At 40.5% G+C, this 23,939-nt stretch overlaps 1 long non-coding RNA gene across 1 annotated transcript; it reads right to left on the bottom strand.

The window, feature by feature from the left end:
• Positions 1-14,236: 14,236 nt before the first annotated feature.
• Positions 14,237-23,304, bottom strand: LOC129644876 (uncharacterized). The gene is made up of 3 exons (XR_008711030.1): positions 23,135-23,304; positions 21,174-21,305; positions 14,237-14,340 (listed from the first exon to the last, which is right to left on the bottom strand). It is a non-coding gene; the product is annotated as an uncharacterized LOC129644876 (long non-coding RNA).
• Between the last annotated feature and the right edge of the window lie 635 nt (positions 23,305-23,939).

The following is a 23,939-nucleotide window of genomic DNA, read 5'->3' as shown; positions in this document are numbered from 1 at the left end:
AAGTAAGCAAGCAGATGAAACTGATGAGATACCAAATACTTAATAAATGTCTATTACGTAGATATCTCTTTGTTTTGAATTGCAGCTGTCTTGCAATAAATAGTACAAATAGAAACAAATTCAATAGAAATTCCAGAGTCTTAGAATAGCAGATATTCTATGCTCTTAACTTCCCAAAGAGTCATTCAGAATATGCCACTCTTTGCTCAGTCACATGGAATCTATTTAGAATCAAACTAATGATTAAACCCCTAAAAGAGGGCCTGCTCCCTTGTCCAAAATGACCTACATTTTAATATAGAAATCCTTTTTTTTTTTTTTGTGGAGTTAAAATATAACTATGTATGTAGGTGTACATGTAATTTTTTTTTCACCTGAGAGATGGTCATCATGTTTCAATATTGCTCATGTAATAAAGGACAGAAATGGTATGGACCTAACAGAAGCAGAAGATATTAAGAAGAGATGGCAAGAATACACAGAAGAACTGTACAAAAACAATCTTCACGACCCAGATAATCATGATGGTGTGATCACTCACACTCACCTAGAACCAGACATCCTGTAATGTGAAGTCAAGTGGACCTTAGGAAGCATCACTATGAAAAAAGCTAGTGGAGGTGATGGAATTCCAGTTGAGCTATTTCAAATCCTGAAAGATGATGCTGTGAAAGTGATGCACTCAATATGCAAGCAAATTTGGAAAACTCAGCAGTGGCCACAGGACTGGAAAAGGTCAGTTTTCATTCTAATCCCAAAAAAAGGCAATGCCAAAGAATGCTCAAACTACGACACAATTGCACTCATCTCCCACGCTAGCAAAGTAATGCTCAAAATTCTCCAAGCCAGGCTTCAGCAATACGTGAACCATGAACTTCCAGATGTTCAAGCTGGTTTAGAAAAGGCAGAGGAACCAGAGATCAAATTGCCAACACCCATTGGATCATTGAAAAAGCAAGAGAGTTCCAGAAAAACATCTATTTCTGCTTTATTGACTATGCCAAAGCCTTTGACTGTGTGGATCACAATAAACTGTGGAAAATCCTGAAAGAGATGGGAATACCAGACCACCTGACCTGCCTCTTGAGAAATTTGTATGCAGGTCAGGAAGCAACAGTTAGAACTGGACATGGAACGACAGACTGGTTCCAAATAGGAAAAGGAGTACGTCAAGGCTGTATATTGTCACCCTGCTTATTTAACTTATATGCAGAGTACATCATGAGAAACACTGGGCTGGATGAAGCACAAGCTGGAATCAAGACTGCTGGGAGAAATATCAATAACCTCAGATATGCAGATGACACCACCCTTATGGCAGAAAGTGAATAAGAACTAAGGAGCCTCTTGGTGAAAGTGAAAGAGGAGAGTGAAAAAGTTGGCTTAAAGCTCAACATTCAGAAAACGAAGATCATGGCATCTGGTCCCATCAGATCAGTTCAGATCAGTCGCTCTTGTGTCCGACTCTTTGCGACCCCATGAATCGCAGCATGCCAGGCCTCCCTGTCCATCACCAACTCCCACAGTTCACTCAGACTCACGTCCATCAAGTCAGTGATGCCATCCATCCATCTCATCCTCTGTCATCCCCTTCTCCTCTTGCCCCCAATCCCTCCCAGGATCAGAGTCTTTTCCAATGAATCAACTCTTTGCATGAGGTGGCCAAAGTACTGGAGTTTCAGCTTTAACATCATTCCTTCCAAAGAAATCCCAGGGCTGATCTCCTCACTTCACAGCAAAAAGATGGGGAAACAGTGGCTGACTTTATTTTTTTGAGCTCCAAAATCACTGCAGATGGTGATTGAAGCCATGAAATTAAAATATGTTTACTCCTTGAAAGGAAAGTTATGACCAACCTAGACAGCATACTAAAAAGCAGAGACATTACTTTGCCAACAAGGGTCCATCTAGTCAAGGCTATGGTTTTTCCAGTAGTCATGTATGGATGTGAGAGTTGGACTATGAAGAAAGCTAGCACCGAAGAATTGATGATTTTAAACTGTGGTGTTGGAGAAGATTCTTGAGAGTCTCTTGGACTGCAAGGAGATTCAACCAGTCCATCCTAAAGGAGATCAGTCCTGGGTGTTCATTGGAAGGACTGATGTTGAAGCTGAAACTCCAACACTTAGGCCACCTGATGATGCAAAGAGCTAACTCATTGGAAAAGACCCCGATGCTGGGAAAGGTTGAGGACAGGAGGAGAAAGGGACAACAGAGGATGAGATGGTTGAATGGCATCACCGACTCAATGGACATGGGTTTGGGTAGACTCTGGGAGTTGGTGATGGACAGGGAGGCCTGGCATGCTGCGGCTCATGGAGTCACAAAGAGTCGGACATGACTGAGTGACTGAACTGACTGACTGGTGTAGTATTTCCCAATTTCCCATATCTATAACCAACACATGACTGAGTTAAAATCTAGTTGGTAAAAGTCATTCATCAAACACTGTTAGTGAACTGAACACACTCAACTATCTCTACTGTTTCCTGACCCAACCTAAAGAAGAGAGAAAAGGAAAACAAAGTATAATTTAAAAGACAGAATTGGAAAGGAGGTAATCATTGATGAAACTGGGGAACTAGAAGGCACATGAATGAGTCTTTGACTCTGAAAGGCAGAAAAAGCTGAAAATTGAATCATCAGGGGTGAGTAAATAAACAGGAAGCAGATCTCTTTGCTTTGCAGAACTCTAAGATAAAGTTCAACAAAAGGAGGTAATAGGATTCTTTGAAGACAGATGGGCAAATTTGGGTTAACAAAAGAGGATTGGTTGCAAGTCTTTACAAACAACATTTACAACTCCAAACATCCTTATCCTTCCTTGGAAGAAGCCTGAAAGTTTACTTTCTGGTAATGATGAAAGATACGAACTCTGTGTATCAGTGCTAAGGGACTCCAGGTACAACAAATGACAAGAATAAGGAGCTTACATTGAAATAAAGGCATTAAGGGAAAGTGGGCACAGAGACTGGGAACATCCATTTCCTACCATGATTTGGCTCTTAGATATCAGATAGGTAATTTCTACATATGAAAAATATTTAGCGATTAGTAAGTACCTCACAGTCATTGATGTTGGCAGTAGGGTCCTGGTGGATTTAGCTGCTGTTGTTGTTGAGTCGCTCAGTTGTGTCTGACTCTGCGACCCCATGGACTGCAGCACACCAGGCTTCCCTGTCCTTCACCATCTCCTAGAGTTTGCTCAAAATCAGGTCCATTGAGTCAGTGATGCCATCTAACCATCTCATTTCTCTGTTTTCCCCTTCTCCTCTTGCCTTCAGTTTTACCCAGCATCAGAGTCTTTCTCAGTTAGTCAGCTCTCTGCATCAGATGGCCAAAGTATTGGAGCTTCAGTCTCAGTCTTTCCAATGAATATTCAGGGTTGATTTCCTTTAAGATTGACCAGTTTGATCTCCTTGCTGTCCAAGGGACTCTGGATTTAGTGGACCCAAGCCATACCTGCAATTGCTAGGTCTTGGTGAAATAGGAAGTCTAGGGTTTCTGGTATGTATGTCATGTTTAAAAAATTGCTGATACATGCTAAATAGCAATCCTGTTCATATCCTCAAGTAACAACAACAAAGAGAAAAAAAAAAAAAAAAGAAAACTTGGTTTGTGGGTTAATGGACTAGCCTAACAGAAAAGAACACTGATACTGACATTTAGGATCCTGAACAAAATAGCTAGAAACTGCTTAATTACCCTACAGTGAAGCCTTCTATACAGTAAGCTCCTCCCATATGTATTGTTCTCCATCAATGCTTTAGATTCTTCTTACCATATGAACCACCAGGTTCTAGATCTTAGATAATAGTATATCTCAGTTCAGTTCAGTCACTCAGTAGTGTCCGACTCTTTGCGACCCCATGAATCGAAGCACGCCAGGCCTCCCTGTCCATCACCAACTCCTGGAGTTCACTCAGACTCACGTCCATCGAGTCAGTGATGCCATCCAGCCATCTCATCCTCTGTCGTCACCTTTTCCTCCTTTCCCCAATTCCTCCCAACATCAGAGTCTTTTCCAATGAGTCAACTCTTCACGTGAGGTGGCCAAAGTACTGGAGTTTCAGCTTTAGCATCATTCCTTCCAATAGTATATCTGCTGCTGCTGCTGCTAAGTCACTTCAGTCATGTCCGACTCTGTGCGACCCCAGAGATGGCAGCCCACCAGGCTTCCCCGTCCCTGGGATTCTCCAGGCAAGAATACTGGAGTGGGTTGCCATTTCCTTCTCCAATGCATGAAAGCTAAAAGTGAAAGTGAAGTCGTTCAGTCGTTTCTGAGTCCTAGTGACCCCATGGACTGCAGCCTACCAGGCTCCTCCAACCATGGAAGTTTCCAGGCAAGAGTACTGGAGTGGGGTGCCATTACCTTCTCCAATAGTATATCTAGCACTTGGCAAAAGTATGAAAGTACCTGGATATCCAGGTACTAGATAAAAAGCCTCTGCTTACCTGTAAATAATCTTTAGAAAAGGGGAACACAGAGGAGACTGAAATACCTTAAAGAATAGACGAAAACATTTTAAAAGCTGATTTCATATTCTCAGAGATACTTAATCATTAAAAAATATTCACGAAGCCTGGTGACAAAATACTCTACTGGGTAGTAGTAGCTAGTAGCTCAGTCGTGTCCAGCTCTTTGCGACCCCATGGACTGTATCTTATCAGGCTCCTCCATCCATGGGATTTTCCAGGCAAGAGTGCTGGAGTGGATTGCCATCTCCTTCTCCAGGGGATCTTCCCGACCCAGGAATTGAACCCAGGTCTCCCGCATTGCGGGCAGACGCTTTACCGTCTGAGCCACCAGGGAAATCCAACTCTACTGGGTACCAGAGTTTAAACATTTTTTTCTCTATTTATTTATTTTAATATAAATTTATTTATTTTAATTGGAGGCTAATTACAATATTGTATTGGTTTTGCCATACATCAACATGAAACCGCCACGGGTGTACACGTGTTCCCCATCCTGAACCCCCCTCCCACCTCCCTCCTCATACCATCCCTCTGGGTCATCCCAGTGCACCAGCCCTGAGCATCCTGTATCATGCATCGAACCTGGACTGGCGATTCGTTTCACATATGATATTATACATGTTTCAATGCCATTATCCCACCCTTGCCCTTTCCCACAGAGTCCATAAGACTGTTCTATACATCTGTGTCTTTTTTAGTGTCTCGCATACGGGGTTATCGTTACCATCTTAACAGCATGGACAAAGACCATTCAATTGAAGAGCTTATATATTGCCTGTGTGTTAGTCACTCAGTCGTGTCCAACTCTTTGTGACCCAATGGACTGTAGCCCACCAGGCTCCTCTGCCCATGGGATTTTCTAGGGTATTCCAAGAATACAGGAGTCGGTTACCATTCCCTTCTCCAATATAATGCATACTATATTATGTTATATCTTCCCAGGTGGTGCTAGTGGTAAAGAACCCGCCTGCTAATGCAAGAGACTTAAGAGACCCCGGTTCAATCCCTGAATCAGGGAGAACCCCTGGAGAAGGAAATGGCAATCCACTCCACTATTCTTGCCTGGGAAATCCCACGGAGGACAGAGGAGCCTGGCAGACTACAGTCCATAGGGTCTCACGACAGACACGACAGAAGAGACATAGCATTCATACTATGTTATGGGGCTACCCAGGTGGCGCTAGTAGTAAAGAAATGCCTGCCAGTGCAGGAGATAAGAGACATGGATTTGATCCCTGGGTTGGGAAGATCCCCAGGAGGAGGGCATGGCAATCCATTCTATCATTCCTGCCTGGAGAGTCCCATGGATAGAGGAGCCCGTCAGCCTACAGTCCATAGGATCACACAGAATCAGTCACAACTAAAGTGACTTCGCACACACACATACTATGTTATAATGTAGCATAAAATTATACTATATAATATATATATACTAGAACCATATTATGTAATAACAAGAACATTGAAGAAAATACAGAAAGGGAATGTAGTAGAGAGTGATGGAGCAAATAGAGCCCATGGAGGGCTGTTTTATATAATGTATCATAAAAGACTAGAGTCACCCTCATATAAATGGTATTTAAGTTCACATTAGGAGAGGATGTGTCTATAGAAGAGAAAAGAGGGCTGGTTTCTGTTTCAAATAGTCAATTACAATGTTTAGACAAAGCAAACTGTTAAATGCTCATAAGAGTGAAAATGTTCAGAGATTGAAATGAGAAGCAAAGGAGATTGAGAAGGAGAGCTGCATTCAGGATAAGAAAAGGGGCCTGGGGGAAAAAGTATACAGAGCATACATGTTATATTAAGAAGCCTTTAGGAATTAAAAACTGATAGCAGAAAAACAATTCAATCAAGGACTGAGAGATAAAGTTGAAGAAATCTGTCAGAGAATAAAACAAAGAAAGAAATAGGACACAGGAGAGGAAAGATCAGAAATCTAGAAAAATCAATAAATCAACTATACTTGAAGTTTAAAAAAAGGGAATATGAAGTGACTAGCAGGAAAAATAAACAAATCTTGAAAATCAGATCAGTGGTATCATTGTCCAAATGATAGGAGTTCCAGAAAAAGAGAATGTAAAAAGGAGCAGAGGAAATGAATAAAGACATGAGGCAATGAAATTTCCCAGAAGTGAAGGACACAAGTTTGCAGATTGGAGGGATCTGCTGAATTCCCAGAACAATAGATATTGTGTATATTCAATATATATGCTGTCTGGGGAGAGTCTCACCAAGCTTTTAGCAATCAGAATGGTATTAGACATCTCAGTAACAAAATGGGGAGTGAAAGAAAATGGAGCAATGCCTTCAAAATTCTGAGGGAAACAAAAGCGTGTGTGCAGTAACCCCCCAAGAGTGAGAAGAATAAAGATGTCTTCAGACATGTAAGACCTCAAAAATATCACCTTTTCCACAACACTACTGGAAGATTCGTTCCCACACAATTAGAACATAAACTATGAAAGACACCGAACTCAGGAAATAAGGAGTCACATATTGAAGAACCAAAGGACACTTTCAAAATGATGGGGAAGGGACATCCCAGAATAACAGGTCTAGAGGCTGGCACGTTGCAAATGGAGCAAGAGGCCAAAGGGCTCACACTAGCCTATCTATGGAAGAATAAATGTCTCATATATTGCCTAATATACTTGAACAGAGTGAGATTTAGAATTTTGTAAGGGTTTGGGAATGTTAGCAATAGGTAAATAAAAACAACCAAAAGAAAGCAAGTAAATTCTAAAGAGAAGGAAATGATTTAAAATTATATAAGAACATGTAATCTTGAATAAAACATGACTCCACTCTGAATACTATTTAGTCTTAAAAATATACACACTGACAGAGTGCCTGATGAACTATGGACGGAGGTTCATGACATTCTACAGGAAACAGCAATCAAGACCATCCCCAAGAAAAAGAATTGCAAAAAAGAAAATGGCTGTCTGAGGAGGCCTTACAAATAGCTGTGAAAAGAAGGAAAGCAAAAAGCAAAGGAGAAAAGGAAAGATATACCCATTTGAATGCAGAGTTCCAAAGAATAGCAAGGAGAGATAAGAAAGCCTTCCTCAGCGATCAATGCAAAGAAATAGAGGAAAACTATAGAATGGGAAAGACTAGAGATCTCTTCAAGAAAATTAGAGATACCAAGGGAACATGTTATGCAAAGATGGGCTCAATAAAGGACAGAAATGGTAGGGACCTATCAGAAGCAGAAGATATTAAGAAGAGGTGGCAAGAATACACAGAAGAACTGTACAAAAAAGATCTTCACGACCCAGATAATCATGATGGTGTGATCACTCACCTAGAGCCAGACATGCTGGAATGTGAAGTCAAGTGGGCCTTAGGAAGCATCACTACGAACAAAGCTAGTGGAGGTGATGGAATTCCAGTTGAGCTATTTCAAATCCTGAACGATGATGCTGTGAAAGTGCCGCACTCAATATACCAGCACATTTGGAAAACTCAGCAGTGGCCACAGGACTGGAAAAGGTCCGTTTTCATTCCAATCCCAAAGAAAGGCAATGCCAAAGAATGCTCTAACTACCTCACAATTGCACTCATCTCACAGGCCAGGAAAGGAATGCTCAAAATTCTCCAAGCCAGGCTTCAGCAATACTAGAACTGTGAACTCCCAGATGTTGAAGCTGGTTTTGGCAGAGGAAACAGAGATCAAATTGTCAACATCCGCTGGATCATCAAAAAAGCAAGAGAGTTCCATAAAAATGTCTACTTCTGCTTTATTGACTATGCCAAAGCCTTTGACTGTGTGGATCACAATAAACTGTGAAAAATTCTGAAAGAGATGGGAATACCAGACCACCTGACCTGCCTCTTGAGAAATCTGTATGCAGGTCAGGAAGCAACAGTTAGAACTGGACATGGAACGACAGACTGGTTCCAAATAGGAAAAGGAGTACGTCAAGGCTGTATATTGTCACCCTGCTTATTTAACTTCTATGCAGAGTATATCATGAGAAACACTGGGCTGGATGAAGCACAAGCTGGAATCAAGACTGCCGGGAGATATGCAGATGACACCACCCTTATGGCAGAAAGTGAAGAAGAACTAAAGAGCCTCTTGATGAACGTGAAAGAGGAGAGTGAAAAAGTTGGCTTAAAGCTCAACATTCAGAAAACGAAGATCATGGCATCCGGTCCCATCACATCATGGCAAATAAATGGGGAAACAATGGAAACAGTGGCTGACTTTATTTTTGGGGCGCCAAGTTCACTGCAGATGGTGATTGCAGCCATGAAATAAAAAAACGCTTACTCCTTGGAAGGAAAGTTATGAACAACCTAGACAGCATATTAAAAAGCAGAGACATTACTTTGCCAACAAAAGTCCATCTAGTCAAGGCTATGGTAGTCATTTATGGATGTGAGAGTTGGACTATAAAGAAAGCTAAGCACTAAAGAATTGATGCTTTTGAACTGTGGTGTTGGAGAAGACTCTTGAGAGTCCCTTGGACTGCAAGGAGATCCAACCAGTCCATCCTAAAGGAGATCAGTCCTGGGTGTTCATTGGAAGGACTGATGTTGAAGCTGAAACTCCAGTACTTTGGCCACCTGATGCAAAGAGCTGACTCATTTGAAAAGACCCTGATTCTGCGAAAGATTGAGGGCAGGAAGAGAAGGGGATGACAGAGAATGAGAGGGCGGATGGCATCACTGACTTGATGGACATGGGTTTGGGTGGACTCTGGGAGTTGGTGATGGACAGGGAGGCCTGGCATGCTACAGTCCATGGGGTCGCAAACCGTCAGACACTACTGAGCGACTGAACTGAACTCATGAAGAGTGCGAGTCAGTGTGTGGAAGGTATTCAGGAAACCAATGCCTTTCACTGTAAACTTTGTAATACTATTTGAATACTAGGATTGTTAAAAAATTAAGCAGCAGAAAAGATATTCACAGTGTGTTGCAATTGTTCAATGTATTTTGAGTGCAATATAATGTAATTGCTAGTCAGAAAATAGCATGTATTAAAATTCAATTATATCTATATCTATATTTGTATAGAGAAATACAGAAGGTTATATAAAAAATGTTAGCAGTTATTAACTCCAAGTTATGAAATTTCCAGTGATATTTGCTCTCTTCTTTAGAAGTTTATGAATATTATGAACAACACTTGAATTATATTTATAAATAAAATGTGTGATAAAGCTACTTCAAATTTAAACATTTCTCAGGTAGATCAGATTTTCATAACCTGACAAATTTATTGTAAAATATATATTTAAGACTGTGAGCTAAAATATACTTTAAAACAAAAACATTGTCTGTGATGCTAACACAAAACAGCCTACTTTGTACTAGTTTTTTTTCTTTTTCTATTGCATGTGTTTTGTCTCCCCAGTGATGATGTAAGTTACCTTGGAGACAATAATTCTTTCTTAGACAATTTTCTATCCTTCATAGCTCATTCATGGCACCTTGAAAATTATAGCTGTTCTCTCTCTTTTTAGAAAGAGAGAATTAATCTATTAATACTATTAAGTATAAATATAAAATATATAAATGTATTCACATTGCTGCTGCTAAGTCGCTTCAGTCGTGTCCTACTCTGTGCGATCCCATAGATGGCAGCCCACCAGGCTCCCCCGTCCCTGGGATTCTCCAGGCAAGAACACTGGAGTGGGTTGCCATTTCCTTCTCCAATGCATGAAAGTGGAAAGTGAAAGTGAAGTCGCTCAGTTGTGTCCAACTCTTAGCGACCCCCTCCCTGGACTGCAGCCTGCCAGGATCCTCCGTCCATGGGATTTTCCAGGCAAGAGTACTTGAGTGGGGTGCCATTGCCTTCTCCATATTCACATTAATTAAATATAAATATATAAAATGTATTCAATATAAAATGTACATATACATGTGTATATATACTGAGAAAACATAGGCACAGGCCATGCTAAAGGCTAGACATAACTTGTCCTGTTGAAGAGCTATCAATGACATGGAGTTATGTGTGAAAGGAATGTTGAAATCCTAAATATCTGTGATGATTAATTTTATGTGTTGATTTCAGTGGCCCATGGGATATCCAGACATTTGGTCAAACATTCTGTGCATGCTGGTGAGGGTATTTAAAAAAGATATATATATATATTTATTTTCTTTTCACATCAGGTCTTAGTTGCTGATTTTTGCTGCATCACTTGGGATGTTTCACTGTGGTGCATGTACTCTCTACTTGTGAAATGTGGGCTTAAGTAGTTGTGGCACACAGGTTCTAGAGCACGCAGGCTCAGTGGTTGCAGCTCCGAGGCATGTGGGATCATAGTTCCCTGACCAGAGATTTAGCCGATGTTCCCTGTATTGCAACTAGGATTTTTAACCACTGGACTACCAGGAAGGGTGGGCTCTTTAAGTGGCACTAGTGGTAAAAAACAAAAACAAAAACAAAAACCTACCTGCCAATATGGGTAGATGTAAGAGATGCAGGTTCAGTCCCTGTGTCAGGGAGATCCCTTGGAGGAGGTCATGGCAACCCACTCAAGTGTTTTGCCTGGAGAATTCCATGGACAAAAGAGACTGGTAATCCATAGTGATGCACACAGTTGGAGACAACTTAAGTGGCTTAGTGTGCACACACCTAAGTGGGTATTTCTTGATGAGAATGGTAGACGAGTAAAGCAGATTGCTCTCCTGATTGTGCCTGAAGAACTATGGATGAGGTTCATAACATTGTACAGGAGTCAGTGATCAAAACCATCCTCAAGAAAAAGAAATGCAAAAAGGCAAAATGGTTGTCTGAGGGGTCTTACAAATAGCTGAGAAAAGAAGAGAAGTGAAAGGCAAGGGAGAAAAGGAAAGATATACCCACCTAAACCTAGAGTTCCAAAGAAGAGCAAGGAGATATAAGAAAGCCTTTCTCAGTGATCAATGAATAGAAGTAGAGGAAAACAATAGAATGGGAAAGACTAGAGATCTCTTTAAGAAAATTAGAGATACCAAGGGACCATTTCATGCAAAGATGGGCACAATAAAGGACAGAAATGATATGGATCTAACAGAGGCAGAAGATATTAGAAAGAGGTGGCAAGAACACACAGAAGAACTATACAAAAAAGATCTTCATGACCCAGATAACCACAATGGTGTGATCACTCACCTAGAGCCAGACATCCTGGAATTCAAAGTCAAGAGGGGCTTAGGAAGCATCACTATGAATAAAGGTAGCGGAGGTGATAGAATTCCAGTTGAGCTATTGATGAGCATCATCATAAAAGATGATGCTGTGAAAGTGCTGCACTCAATATGCCAGCAAATTTGGAAAACTCAGCAGTGGCCACAGAACTGGAAAAGGTCTGTTTTCATTCCAATCCCAAAGAAAGGCAATGCCAAAGAATGTTCAAACTATGACACAATTGCACTCATCTCACATGCTAGCAAAGTAATGCTCAAAATTCTCCAAGCCAGGCTTCAATAGCACATGAACCATGAACTTCCAGATGTTGAAGCTGGATTTAGAAAAGGCAGAGGAACCAGAGATCAAATTGCCAACACTCGTTGGATCATCGAAAAAGCAAGAGAGTTCCAGAAAAACATCTATTTCTGCTTTATTGACTATGCCAAAGCCTTTGACTGTGTGGATCACAATAAACTGTGGAAAATCCTGAAAGAGTTGGGAATACCAGACCACCTGACCTGCCTCTTGAGAAATTTGTATGCAGGTCAGGAAGCAACAGTTAGAACTGGACATGGAACAACAGACTGGTTCCAAATAGGAAAAGGAGTACGTCAAGGCTGTATATTGTCACCCTGCTTATTTAACTTATATACAGGGTACATTATGAGAAATGCTGGGTTGGAGGAAGCCCAAGCTGGAATCAAGATTGCCGGGAGAAATATCAATAACCTCAGATATGCAGATGACACCACCCTTATGGCAGAAAGTGAATAAGAACTAAGGAGCCTCTTGGTGAAAGTGAAAGAGGAGAGTGGAAAAGTTGGCTTAAAGCTCAAGATTCAGAAAATGAAGATCATGGCATCCAGTCCCATCACTTCATGGCTGGTAGATGGGGAAATGGTGGAAACAGTGGCTAACTTTATTCTTCTGGGCTCCCAAATCACTGCAGTTGGTGATTGTAGCCATGAAATTAAAATACGCTTACTCCTTGGAAGGAAAGTTATGACCAACCTAGACAGCATATTGAAAAGCAGAGACATTAGTTTTCCAACAAAGGCCATCTATTCAAGGCTATGGTTTTCCCAGTGGTCATGTATAGATGTGAGAGTTGGACCATAAAGAAAATTGAGCACTGAAGAATTGATGCTTTTGAACTGTGGTGCTGGAGAAGACTCTTGAGAGTCCCTTGGACTGCAAGGAGATTCAACCAGTCCACCCTAAAGGAGATCAGTCCTGGGTGTTCATTGGATGGACTGGGGTTGAAGCTGAAACTCCAATACTTTGGCCACCTGATGTGAAGAGCTGACTCATTTGAAAAGACCCTGATGCTGGGAAAGATTGAGGACAGGAGGAGAAGGGGATGACAGAGGATGAGATGGTTGGATGGCATCACCGACTCGATGGCCATGGGTTTGGGTGGAGTCCGGGTGTTGGTGATGGACTGGGAGGCCTGGCGTGCATGGGGTTGCAAAGAGTCGGACACAACTGAGTGACTGAACTGAACTGAACTGTGACCCGTGGCCATTCATGTGTCCTAGGCTACTCCTACTTATCACTGTTATTCTAAACATAGATTATCAAAATATGACAACAAATTCCAACTCCTTGTATCAAGGTAAGAGTTTGAAAGCAACTTTATGTGAATAAATGTCTCTCATAAGCAGATGTTACCCTACTCAAGTCTATCTGGAGAGAATCATAAATACTGGCAGGATGTAGAGTGTTAGCTTATGGATTCTATATATTGTGATAAACAAACATATAATCATCACAGTAATCATAAATAAATCACCTTCTATGTGCAAAGCATTATGCTAGGTTTTGTGGGCAGTACTGAGATGAATACATGTCTATGAATCACCAATGCTGAGAATAAATAATCCAATATTATGATGAGTTACAATGCATTTTTTAATATGCAACCTATGGATACAATATAATTTATCTCCTAATGGATATGACTGAGGCATGATTCATGGATGCTTTTTTTATCTGAAAAGGAAAAAGTCTTGTTATGAAAAGACAAAAAGCTACAAGAATTAGTTTCAGGGTTAAAATTTAGTTATCATGGTCTTGTGACTGTAATGGATTTTTATACCCTTGAAAATGTTGTTTGAGTTTCTCCAATAGCCATATCATAGTTATGAGTAATCAAAGAAAAAATATTTCCCTCAACTACAATAATTTCTGACACACACAAAAATGGAAACCTTGATTTTACAATTTAGTGAGTTAGCATCAGTCATGGGAACTATTGGGAAGTTCACAATCATTTGTCCAGCTGACTAAAATCCACCCCAGATATACAGGTAATGGGTTCACTTTTCAGGCCATGGCATATTTTGGAATTTCTTAGGTTTCTAGTCCTAGTAAAAAACTAATCTTGTAATGGCTAAGGCTGACATAACTTTATCTTTTTCTCAGGAACTGAGAATAGTATTTTTGAACGGCATTTTGTTCAAATATATGAGACCAAAGTCATGTGAGTAAGTATATTTAAAATAAATGAATAAACAAACAGAAACAGCAAGCACATATAAGGAAAAATATAAATACATAAATATAAAGAAACAAGCTGAATTCTGTTCTTAATTACTTTTTATTTGGTTTCTGCTGATTTTCATTTGAAGTTAAACCACAAATGGGTTTCTTTACCCCAAGGGTGAATATAACTGGTGCAGCCAGAGCTCCAACTTCAGGCAATAGTGGCAAGTCACTCCAGTCTAGTGATGGAATAAAAGGGAAAAAATGAGTTAGGCTGGGGAATTTCTATTTCTATCAGTTATGTTATCTTGGCATCAGTCTTCCTTTCTCAACCAAATGGTAGACCTTTACCTCCCAAATATAAACATGACAATAAATATTTTTTGTTCTGTGAATTTTCAGTTTTAATGTGCATTATATGTACTGGATGGAAATCAACAGAAAGAGACATCCCTGGCAATAGTTATCTAGGCATATTGAAAAATGAATAGCTGTTTTCTACATTTTTAGCAAATAGAATTTGTTTCTTTAATAAATAATATGGGTATAACTCTTGAAAGTGCATGATTTTCATTGAATCAATTCCATTAGCATGAATATCTCTGTGAAGTACATTCCATGCACAAAGCACCTCAATTTTTAATAGAGTTAAACACAGGCACCATTCATTATATATAATTCTGTAAGTAGGTGTTCTGCCTACCTTAAAATTAAATTAAGCCCATATGCTTGCATGCTCAGTTGTGTTCAACTCCGTGACCCCATGGATTGTAGCCCACCAGGCTCCTCTGTCCATGGGATTTTCCAGGTAAGAATACTGGAATGGATAGCCATTTTCTCCTCCAGATGATCTTCCTGACACAGGGATCAAACCCATGTCTTTTGCATATGTCTCTTGAATTGCAGGCAGATTCTTTACCACCATTGTGGTTCAGCTGGTAAAGAATCTGCCTGCAATGCGTGAGACCTGGGTTCAATCCCTGGGTTGGGAAGATCCCCTGGAGAAGGGAAAGGCTACCCACTCCAGTATTCTGGCCTGGAGAATTCCATGGACTCACAAAGAGTCGGACATGACTGAGTGGCTTTCACTTCACTTCACTTCTTTACCATCAGAGAAGCTAAATATATATATACATATATATATATATGTATGTATATATATATATGTATGTATATGTATATATGTATGTATTAGAGAGAAAGTAAGAGAATAAAAACATACCTGATCTGATATAGATTCCTAAAGCCTTGAGATTTTTATTCATATTTTTATGAGGGATAAACAGTGTTAGCAGAAATTAATGACAGGATTTTTTCAATCCTGGTTTGTCATTTTTGAAATTAGCTTTATGCCACAGTATTGGTTATCTCTTCTGATGCCCTCTTCTAATATCACAAATATGAAGTTCTTTGGTTAATCATGCATGTGTAATTATCAGTCTATATATAGTGCAAAATTGCAATCAAAATACTGTGTGACTCTAAAGAAACCCTTGGCATTTCTATTTCTCCTTTTCTTTACTTATGAGTCACAGATGAAAACTCTTAATTCTCAGGATTGTATGAGCCTTGAATAATTCCATGAGAGTGATTTGTATATCTCAAACAAGTTCTAATACAGCCAGAAGTATTCTATTAATTTTCACAGTGGTAAGTCATCTTGATCTATTTATGACCAATAATAACAGCATTTTATAGGTTAGATATTTTTAGCCTAAGTATGAGTCCAACTGGTGTAGAAAACAAACCCGTTGGATTCTTGCCCTTTTTTGCTATTTGGGACAATTAGAGAATGTAGTCTAGCTGTGAAGCGTCTGATTTAGAATCATCAAATTCTAGAGCAGGAAGGATTCGCGAGATCATTGTGTCTTTCATATTTTGCTAAATATCTTTGGGTCTCCAATGATGGGCAGATGATTTTGAGGGGTACATACATATAAGGCTGATCTGTACCTAAAATTCAGATGGTGAGTTTTGAGTCATTATTATAATATGAGTGCAGAGTCATTTTAGAAATGTGATCATGATTTTTTTCTTCTCTTGGTTGAAAACAATGTTCTAAGCAAATTGCCTCAGGTTCTTTGGTTTCCACTTAACCTTCCTGACAGTTCTTCTACACCCTCCCTGCCGCTCCTACTGTATTTTGTTGTTGTTGTTAAGTAGTGTCTAACTCTTTTGTGACCCCATGGACTGTAGTCTACCAGGATCCACTGTCCATGGCATTTCCTTCTCCAGGGGATCTTCCTAACCCAGGGATTGGGCCTGCGTCTCCTGTGTTGTTGGCAGGTGGATTCTTTACCACTGAGCCACCAGAGAAGTCTCTCCTGCTGTATAGGATGGGTTATATGTTTCTTTACCAATAAGAGAACACTGGCATTGATTCAAATTATAAGCAGTGAATCTCATGTAACATTTCAAGATTTCATGATCATGTCTTCTTGGGTGAGAAAAATTCATTTCTGATGAAAAATTAAGTTTAAAGTTGCAATGAGAAAAATATTCTTTCACACACTAGCTACAAAATTGTGCTACTGAAATATTAAAGACCATATTTTATCCATCATAAAAAATACCAGAGTGTACTGAAGCTTGGGTACCTTGGGTGCAAATCATGATTCTACCAATTCTTAGTTTTGTGACTACGGTCTCAGTTTCCAAGCCAATAACAGTACATAACTAAGTTGCTGTGAGGATTAAAAAGGTTAAAACAAGTAAAGTACTCAGAACATTATCATAATAAATGCTAGTTACTTATCATCATCTCATCAACATCTTCCTTCTCTTTTTCAGAAAGAAATCTTTTTAAATCCCCCAAATACAGACTTATCATCTTATTGGATATTTGACCAGCTTTTTTCCTTCACAAACTGAAGGTTGAATTTCAACCAAATAATCTTATATCAAAGAAGCCATCTCAAGGGCAGAAACATGCCTACTGAGCTGTTGCACTGTGTTCCAGCACACTGAGGAAGCAAAGTACTACTGGTCTTGGCTCATTAATCTAGGCAGTGTTTAAAAACTCCAAAGCAACACACTAACTTGTCTTCAACTAACAAAAACATTTATTTAAAAGACTCAGGTGAGGCATAGGGCTTGGCAAATGAAAACTGGAGTATCAGGCATGCTAAGAAGTAAGATCCTAGGCAGATTCCTTGTCCTATAAGAAAGTCAACCATAGAAATCTTAAGAAAAGTGTTTGCATGCTAAGTCGCTTCAGTCCTGCCCAACTCTTTGTGACTCTATGGACTGTAGCAATCTAGATTCCTCTGTCCATGGGATTCTCCAAGCAAGAATACTGGAGTGAATTACCATGCCCTCCTCCAGGGGATCTTCCTGACCCAGGGATCAAACCCACGTCTCTTAAGTCTTCTGCATTGGCAGGCAGGTTCTTTACCACTAGGGCCACCTGGGAAGCCCATAAGAAGAGTAGAAAATGTTGAAATGGATAAAAAGCATGGTGTCAGGGGTCATTTCTGGGGTCCCAGGATTTGGGGTCAGTCCATGAGGCCCTGGGATTTGAGTCCACCACATCCAGGCAAATAAGTCACACAGACCTCTCCATTTTCTCTCCAGACTTGGTCTCCTAGCTGCTCCTATGCAAAAGTGGTCTGCAAAATATTACTTGGCGTGCTGCTGCTGCTAAGTCGCTTCAGTCGTGTCCGACTCTGCGCAACCCCATAGACGGCAGCCCACCAGGCTCCTCCATCCCTGGGATTCTCCAGGCAAGAACACTGGAGTGGGTTACCATTTCCTTCTCCAGTGCGTGAAAGTGAAGTCGCTCAGTCGTGTCCGACTCTTTGCGACCCCATGGACTACAGCCCACCAGGCTCCTCCGTCCATGGGATTTTCCAGGCAAGAGTACTGGAGTGGGGTGCCATTGCCTTCTCTGTTACTTGGTGTATATGTGTCAAAAAACACTGAAAGATTTTAGTGGCAGAAATACACTAAATATAGATTTTTGGCTAAATAATAAAGACAATATAGAGTCAAATCCAAGACTGAGGCAGAATATAACACTGCTCGTTCCCTTGTGTCCTAGACTTTCTTGATTTAATCAAGTCATGTGTCCAGGAACACCCTCAGTTGCAGACAAATCAGGATATGCTGGTCACTCTTATCTTCAAATAAGTAATATCTTGAGAATAAGAAAATTGGAAGTGTCATTAAATTTGTAATTGTTTAAATTTTCAGCAGTCAAAATGTAGGAGTTTGACCTACTGTAGGGACAATAATTTCTCAACACTGTCAATTTTTGGACCACATGTATGGTCAGTGAACTGCACTTTTGAGCTGTGAGCAGATCTTTACTTCCAACTGAAATAAGTGAAAGAGAAAGATATTTAGGGCTAACTCTGCTGGTACAGGCAACTGCTGTTAACACGTGGTAACCAAGATGTCCAATTTTCTATATTTTCTGATAGTGATGATGGAGGTGAAGATTTCATTCCTTTCAACTCCTGTGCTTGATAATTTAGTCAGTGATAATGATGCAATTTCACTGAAGCAAGCTCACAAACTATTTCTCTATTTAACTATTGGAAAAAAATTTCATTATTTTTCAGTATAAAATGAATGTGTTGTTCACAATCAACATAATTATTGCAGCATTTCACTCTGAATTCATAAATATATATTTATACTTCAACTGATAGGATCTCAAAGACTAAAACATATGTGGAAACTGTAGTCCTACATCTAAAATGCTTACCCATATTTGAAACTGAAAATTCTAACAATATAGAACAATATATCTAAGTGACATGTCCTATTTCTGTTACATGGATATTGACACATTGACACATGAGGGTAACTTAGTCAATCTCATGATCATTGAGATCACACATATTATCAGAGATGCCAGGAATGATGCTACCGTTGGGTGTTCAGCAATTTGGTTTCTTAAAGGCTGAGGCTGAAGCCAAGTTGAAGAGGAGATACTGGCTAATTTGGAGGTCAAAGTTCTATGTTCGGTTCAGTTCAGTTTAGTTCAGTCGCTCAGTCGTGTCCAACTCTTTGCGACCCCATGAATTGCAGCACGCCAGGCCTCTCTGTCCATCACCAACTCCCGGAGTCTACCCAAACTCATGTCCATCGAGTCGGTGATGCCATCCAACCATCTCATCCTCTGTCATCCCCTTCTCCTTCTGCCCCCAATCCCTCCCAGCATCAGAGTCTTTTCGAATCAGAGTCTTTTCCAATGAGTCAACTCTTTGCATGAGGTGGCCAAAGTACTGGAGTTTCAGCTTCAGCATCAGTCCTTCCAATGAACACCCAGGACTGATCTCCTTTAGGATGCACTGGTTGGATCTTCTTGCAGTCCAAGGGACTCTCAAGAGTCTTCTCCAACACCACAGTTCAAAAGCATCAATTCTTCAACATTAGCTTTCTTTGTAGTCCAACTCTCATATCCATACATGACCACTGGAAAAACCATACCCTTGACTAGATGGACCTTTGTTGGCAAAGTAATGTTGCTGCTTTTTAATATGCTGTCTAGGTTGGTCATAATTTTCCTTCCAAGGAGTAAGTGTCTTTTAATTTCATGGCTACAATCACCATCTGCAGTGATTTTGGAGCCCCTCCAAAAAAGTCTGTCACTGTTTCCACTGTTTCCCCATCTATTTCCCATGAAGTGATGGGACCAGATGCCATGATCTTCGTTTTCTGAATGTTGAGCTTTAAGCCAACTTTTTCACTCTCTTCTTTCACTTTCATCAATAGGCTTTTTAGTTTCTCTTCATTTTCTGCCATAAGGGTGGTGTCATCTGCATATTTGAGGTTATTGATGTTTCTCTGGGCAATCTTGATTCCAGCTTGGGCTTCCTCCAACCCAGTGTTTCTCATGATGTACTCTGCATATAAGTTAAATAAACAGGGTGACAATATACAGCCTTGACGTACTCCTTTTCCTATTTGGAACCAGTCTGTTGTTCCATGTCCAGTTCTAACTGTTGCTTCCTGACCTGCATACAAATTTCTCAAGAGGCAGGTCAGGTGGTCTGGTATTCCCATCTCGTTCAGAATTTTCCACAGTTTATTGTGATCCACACAGTCAAAGGCTTTGGCATAGTCAATAAAGCAGAAATAGATGTTTTTCTGGAAATCTCTTGCTTTTTGGATGATCCAGCAGATGTTGGCAATTTGATCTCTGGTTCCTCTGCCTTTTCTAAATCCAGCTTGAACATCTGGAAGTTCATGGTTCAAGTATTGCTGAAGCCTGTCTTGGAGAATTTTGAGCATTACTTTGCTAGCATGTGAGATGAGTGCAATTGTGTCGTAGTTGGAGCATTCTTTGGCATTGCCTTTCTTTGGGATTGGAATGAAAACGGACCTTTTCCAGTCCTGTGGCCACTGCTGAGTTTTCCAAATTTGCTGGCATATTGAGTATGGCACTTTCACAGCATCATCTTTCAGGATTTGAAATAGCTCAACTGGAATTCCATCACCTCCACTAGCTTTGTTCGTAGTGATGCTTCCTAAGGCCCACTTGACTAAGGCCCACACAACATCCCCATTCCAGGATGTCTGGCTCTAGGTGAGTGATCACACCATTGTGATTATCTGGGTTGTGAAGATCTTTTTTGTACAGTTCTTCTGTGTATTCTTGCCACCTCTTCTTAATATCTTCTGCTTCTTATAGGTCCCTACCATTTCTGTCCTTTATTGAGCCCATCTTTGCATAACATGTTCCCTTGGTATCTCTAATTTTCTTGAAGAGATCTCTAGTCTTTCCTATTCTATTGTTTTCCTCTATTTCTTTGCATTGATTGCTGTGGAAGGCTTTCTTATCTCTCCTTGCTATTCTTTGGAACTCTGCATTCAAATGGGTATATCTTTCCTTTTCTCCTTTGCTTTTCGCTTCTCTTCTTTTCACAGCTATTTGTAAGGCCTCCTCAGACAGCCATTTTGCTTTTTTGTATTTCTTTTCCATGGGGATGGTCTTGATCCCTGTCTCCTGTACAATGTCATGAACCTCCGTCCATAGTTCATCAGGCACTCTATCAGATCTAGTCCCTTAAATCTATTTCTCACTTCCACTGTATAATCATAAGGGATTTGATTTAGGTCATACCTGAATGGTCTAGTGGTTTTCCCTACTTTCTTCAATTTAAGTCTGAATTTGGCAAGAAGGAGTTCATGATCTGATCCACGGTCAGCTCCTGGTCTTGTTTTTGTTGACTGTATAGAGCTTCTCCATCTTTGGCTGCAAAGAATATAATCAATCTGATTTTGGTATTGACCAGAGACCACTGAACACAAGCTTAGAGAGGCTCTGGAGTCAAATCCTAGGAGCTTCCATCAGCCCTGGCATTTCTTGATTGCTTCTAGCACTGCTTCTCCTGCTGACCTGCCCACTTACTCACCCACATGAGGTGGGTTGTATTTGTACATTTTGAATCTGAGGGCATTCAAAAGGGCATCCCTGATAACAAGGCTGACTTCCCAGGTAGCACAGTTGATAAAGAATCTGCCTGCAATGCAGGAGATGTGGATTTGATCCCTTGGTTGGGAAGATCCCCTGGAGTAGGAAATGGCAACCCACTCCAGTATTTTGCTTGGGAAATCCCATGGACAGAGGAGCTTGGTGGGTTATAGTCCATGGGGTTGCTAAGGGTTAGACACAACTGAGCACACACGCACACATGGATGACAAGGCTAAATGAGACAAGGATATAGTGAGTGCAAATTTCCATGGCTCAGTAAGATGGGATTATAGAAGCATTCAAGGAGCAACACAGGTGTAATGTCTTTGTGTATGGGGTAAGGAGGTTAGGAGATATGTGAACAGATCGGACAGGATTCCTTAATCAATGCAAGAACTGTAGAATATTTGTGGAGCCCATTCACCTATTTCTGGCCTCTTGATCTGATGTTTATGAAGAACTGAACCCTCTAACTTTCCTCTAACTATCCTCTCTTACCCCCCACAGCTAGATTCAAAATGACCTCCCTCTCTTTATCTCAAGCATGACCCTTTTCCTTAGCAGACAGGATATCTGTCACCCACTCCTCCTATACCCACCCAGTCCCAATTCTTATCTTTCTTTTTTCTCTTTACATTTTTCTTATTGTGTTAACATTTACATAGCAAAATTTACCATTTTAATCATTTATAAATATATGGTTTAGTGGCATTCAGTACAGTGACACTGCTGTGCAACCATCATCACCATCCATCTCCAGGACATTTTCTTTTCCCCAGCTGAAACTTTGTGTCCATTAAGAGGCCACGTAGCTTAACACCTGATATATATAAGTGAATCCCATTGCTGTATACCTGAAACCAACACAATATTATAAGTGAACTATGTGTGCACGATAAGTTGCTCAGTTGTGTCTGACTCTTTGCAACCCCATGGACTGTAGCCATCCAGACTCCTCTGTCCATGGGATTCTCCAGGCAAGAATACCAGAGTGGATTGCCGTGCCCTCCTCCAGAGGATCTTCCCCACCCAGGGATCAAAATTGCTGCTCCTGGCTCCTGCATTACAGGCAGATTCTTTACAGCTGAGAGACCGGGAATGCCCACATGAACTATACTTCAGTGTAAGTAAAAAAGAAATTATTCAAGAAAAAAAAAAATTACTCAAAGTTTCAAAAGCCAAGGTCATCAGAAGCCAGGGAGCCAGATGAGTGAGTGAAGATTTGAAACAGATAATCCAAAACTATTATTAAGTAAAGGTTTTAGGGGTCTGTTTTTCTTGGGTGCTGCCCGTGAGACTGAGCCTTGGTCCTGCATCTAAGGGTAGGACCTTGTTTCTGAATCTTATTTCTGCTGTTGAGGATGGGATAATGTTACTACTGTGAATGCAAGGAACTCCAGAATGACAACTGCTCTCAGCTTGATTCCAAAACTTCCACCACTATCTGACATTAGTCTTCCTTTAGTCCAAGAGTGGATTGGAATAGTTGACCCATTAGCATAATTCAATGACAAGAAAGGAACTTGGAGTTTATCTCATTCACAATTATGTTACCTCTGTAGTCTGGACACTTTCAAACCAAAAAATTAGTTTCAAAATTATTCCATACCCTGTGTATCTTGCAGAAACAAACACAGAACTTCAATCTGGGCGCCACAGGATTGCCACAGCCAACAGGTGATATTCACTGAGATAATGGCTTGAGAGATTTTAGGAACTGATGGAAACATTTCACATTCACAAAGAGCAATGATATCTTCTGTTGCTAGATGTTCCACCTATGACACCCACAAACCAATATAATCACAAGAGGAAAGTCACCATGCACAAGTTCAATCCAGTGGTTTTAGTATTCTTTTTGTTTCAGTTTTGGGATTCTCTGGTGGCTCAGAAGGTAAAGAATTTGCCTGCAGTGCAGGAAACCCAGGTTTGATCTATGGGTCGGGAAGATTCCCTGAAGAAGGGAATTGCTACCTACTCCAGTAGCCTTGTCTGGAGAATTCCATGGACAGAGGAGCCTGGTGGGCTACAGTGCATGGGGTTACAAAGAGTCAGACATGAGTGCATGACTCACACTTTCACTTTTCACTTGTTTCAGCTACCAACAAGTTAAGACAAACTTCTTGCTCAATTATAGTTATTAGTTTGTATCAGGTAATAGTAACATCTATTAATTCTGCTCACTACTTCTTCTCTCACATATATTATACAATTTTTCATGGAGTAAACTGCTTTTGGAAGGAGGCAGGGTGGAGACCATGAAGGGAGGGGGATGTCACTGTAGGATTGATAATCCTGTCCCCTGTTTAAGGGCCTAGTGATTCTGACACTAGGATCTGGGACTTCAGTCTGGGTCTCAGGGAACCTCTCAAGGTGTAGTCACTACCAGAGACCCTCGCTGTCATGCTGTACTG

This window comes from Bubalus kerabau, chromosome 2, assembly GCF_029407905.1.
Source record: "Bubalus kerabau isolate K-KA32 ecotype Philippines breed swamp buffalo chromosome 2, PCC_UOA_SB_1v2, whole genome shotgun sequence".
In the NCBI taxonomy this organism is placed as follows: Eukaryota; Metazoa; Chordata; class Mammalia; order Artiodactyla; family Bovidae; genus Bubalus; species Bubalus kerabau.
The sequence above is the reverse complement of the archived record's forward strand: the minus strand, read 5'-3'. Positions and strand labels throughout refer to the sequence as shown.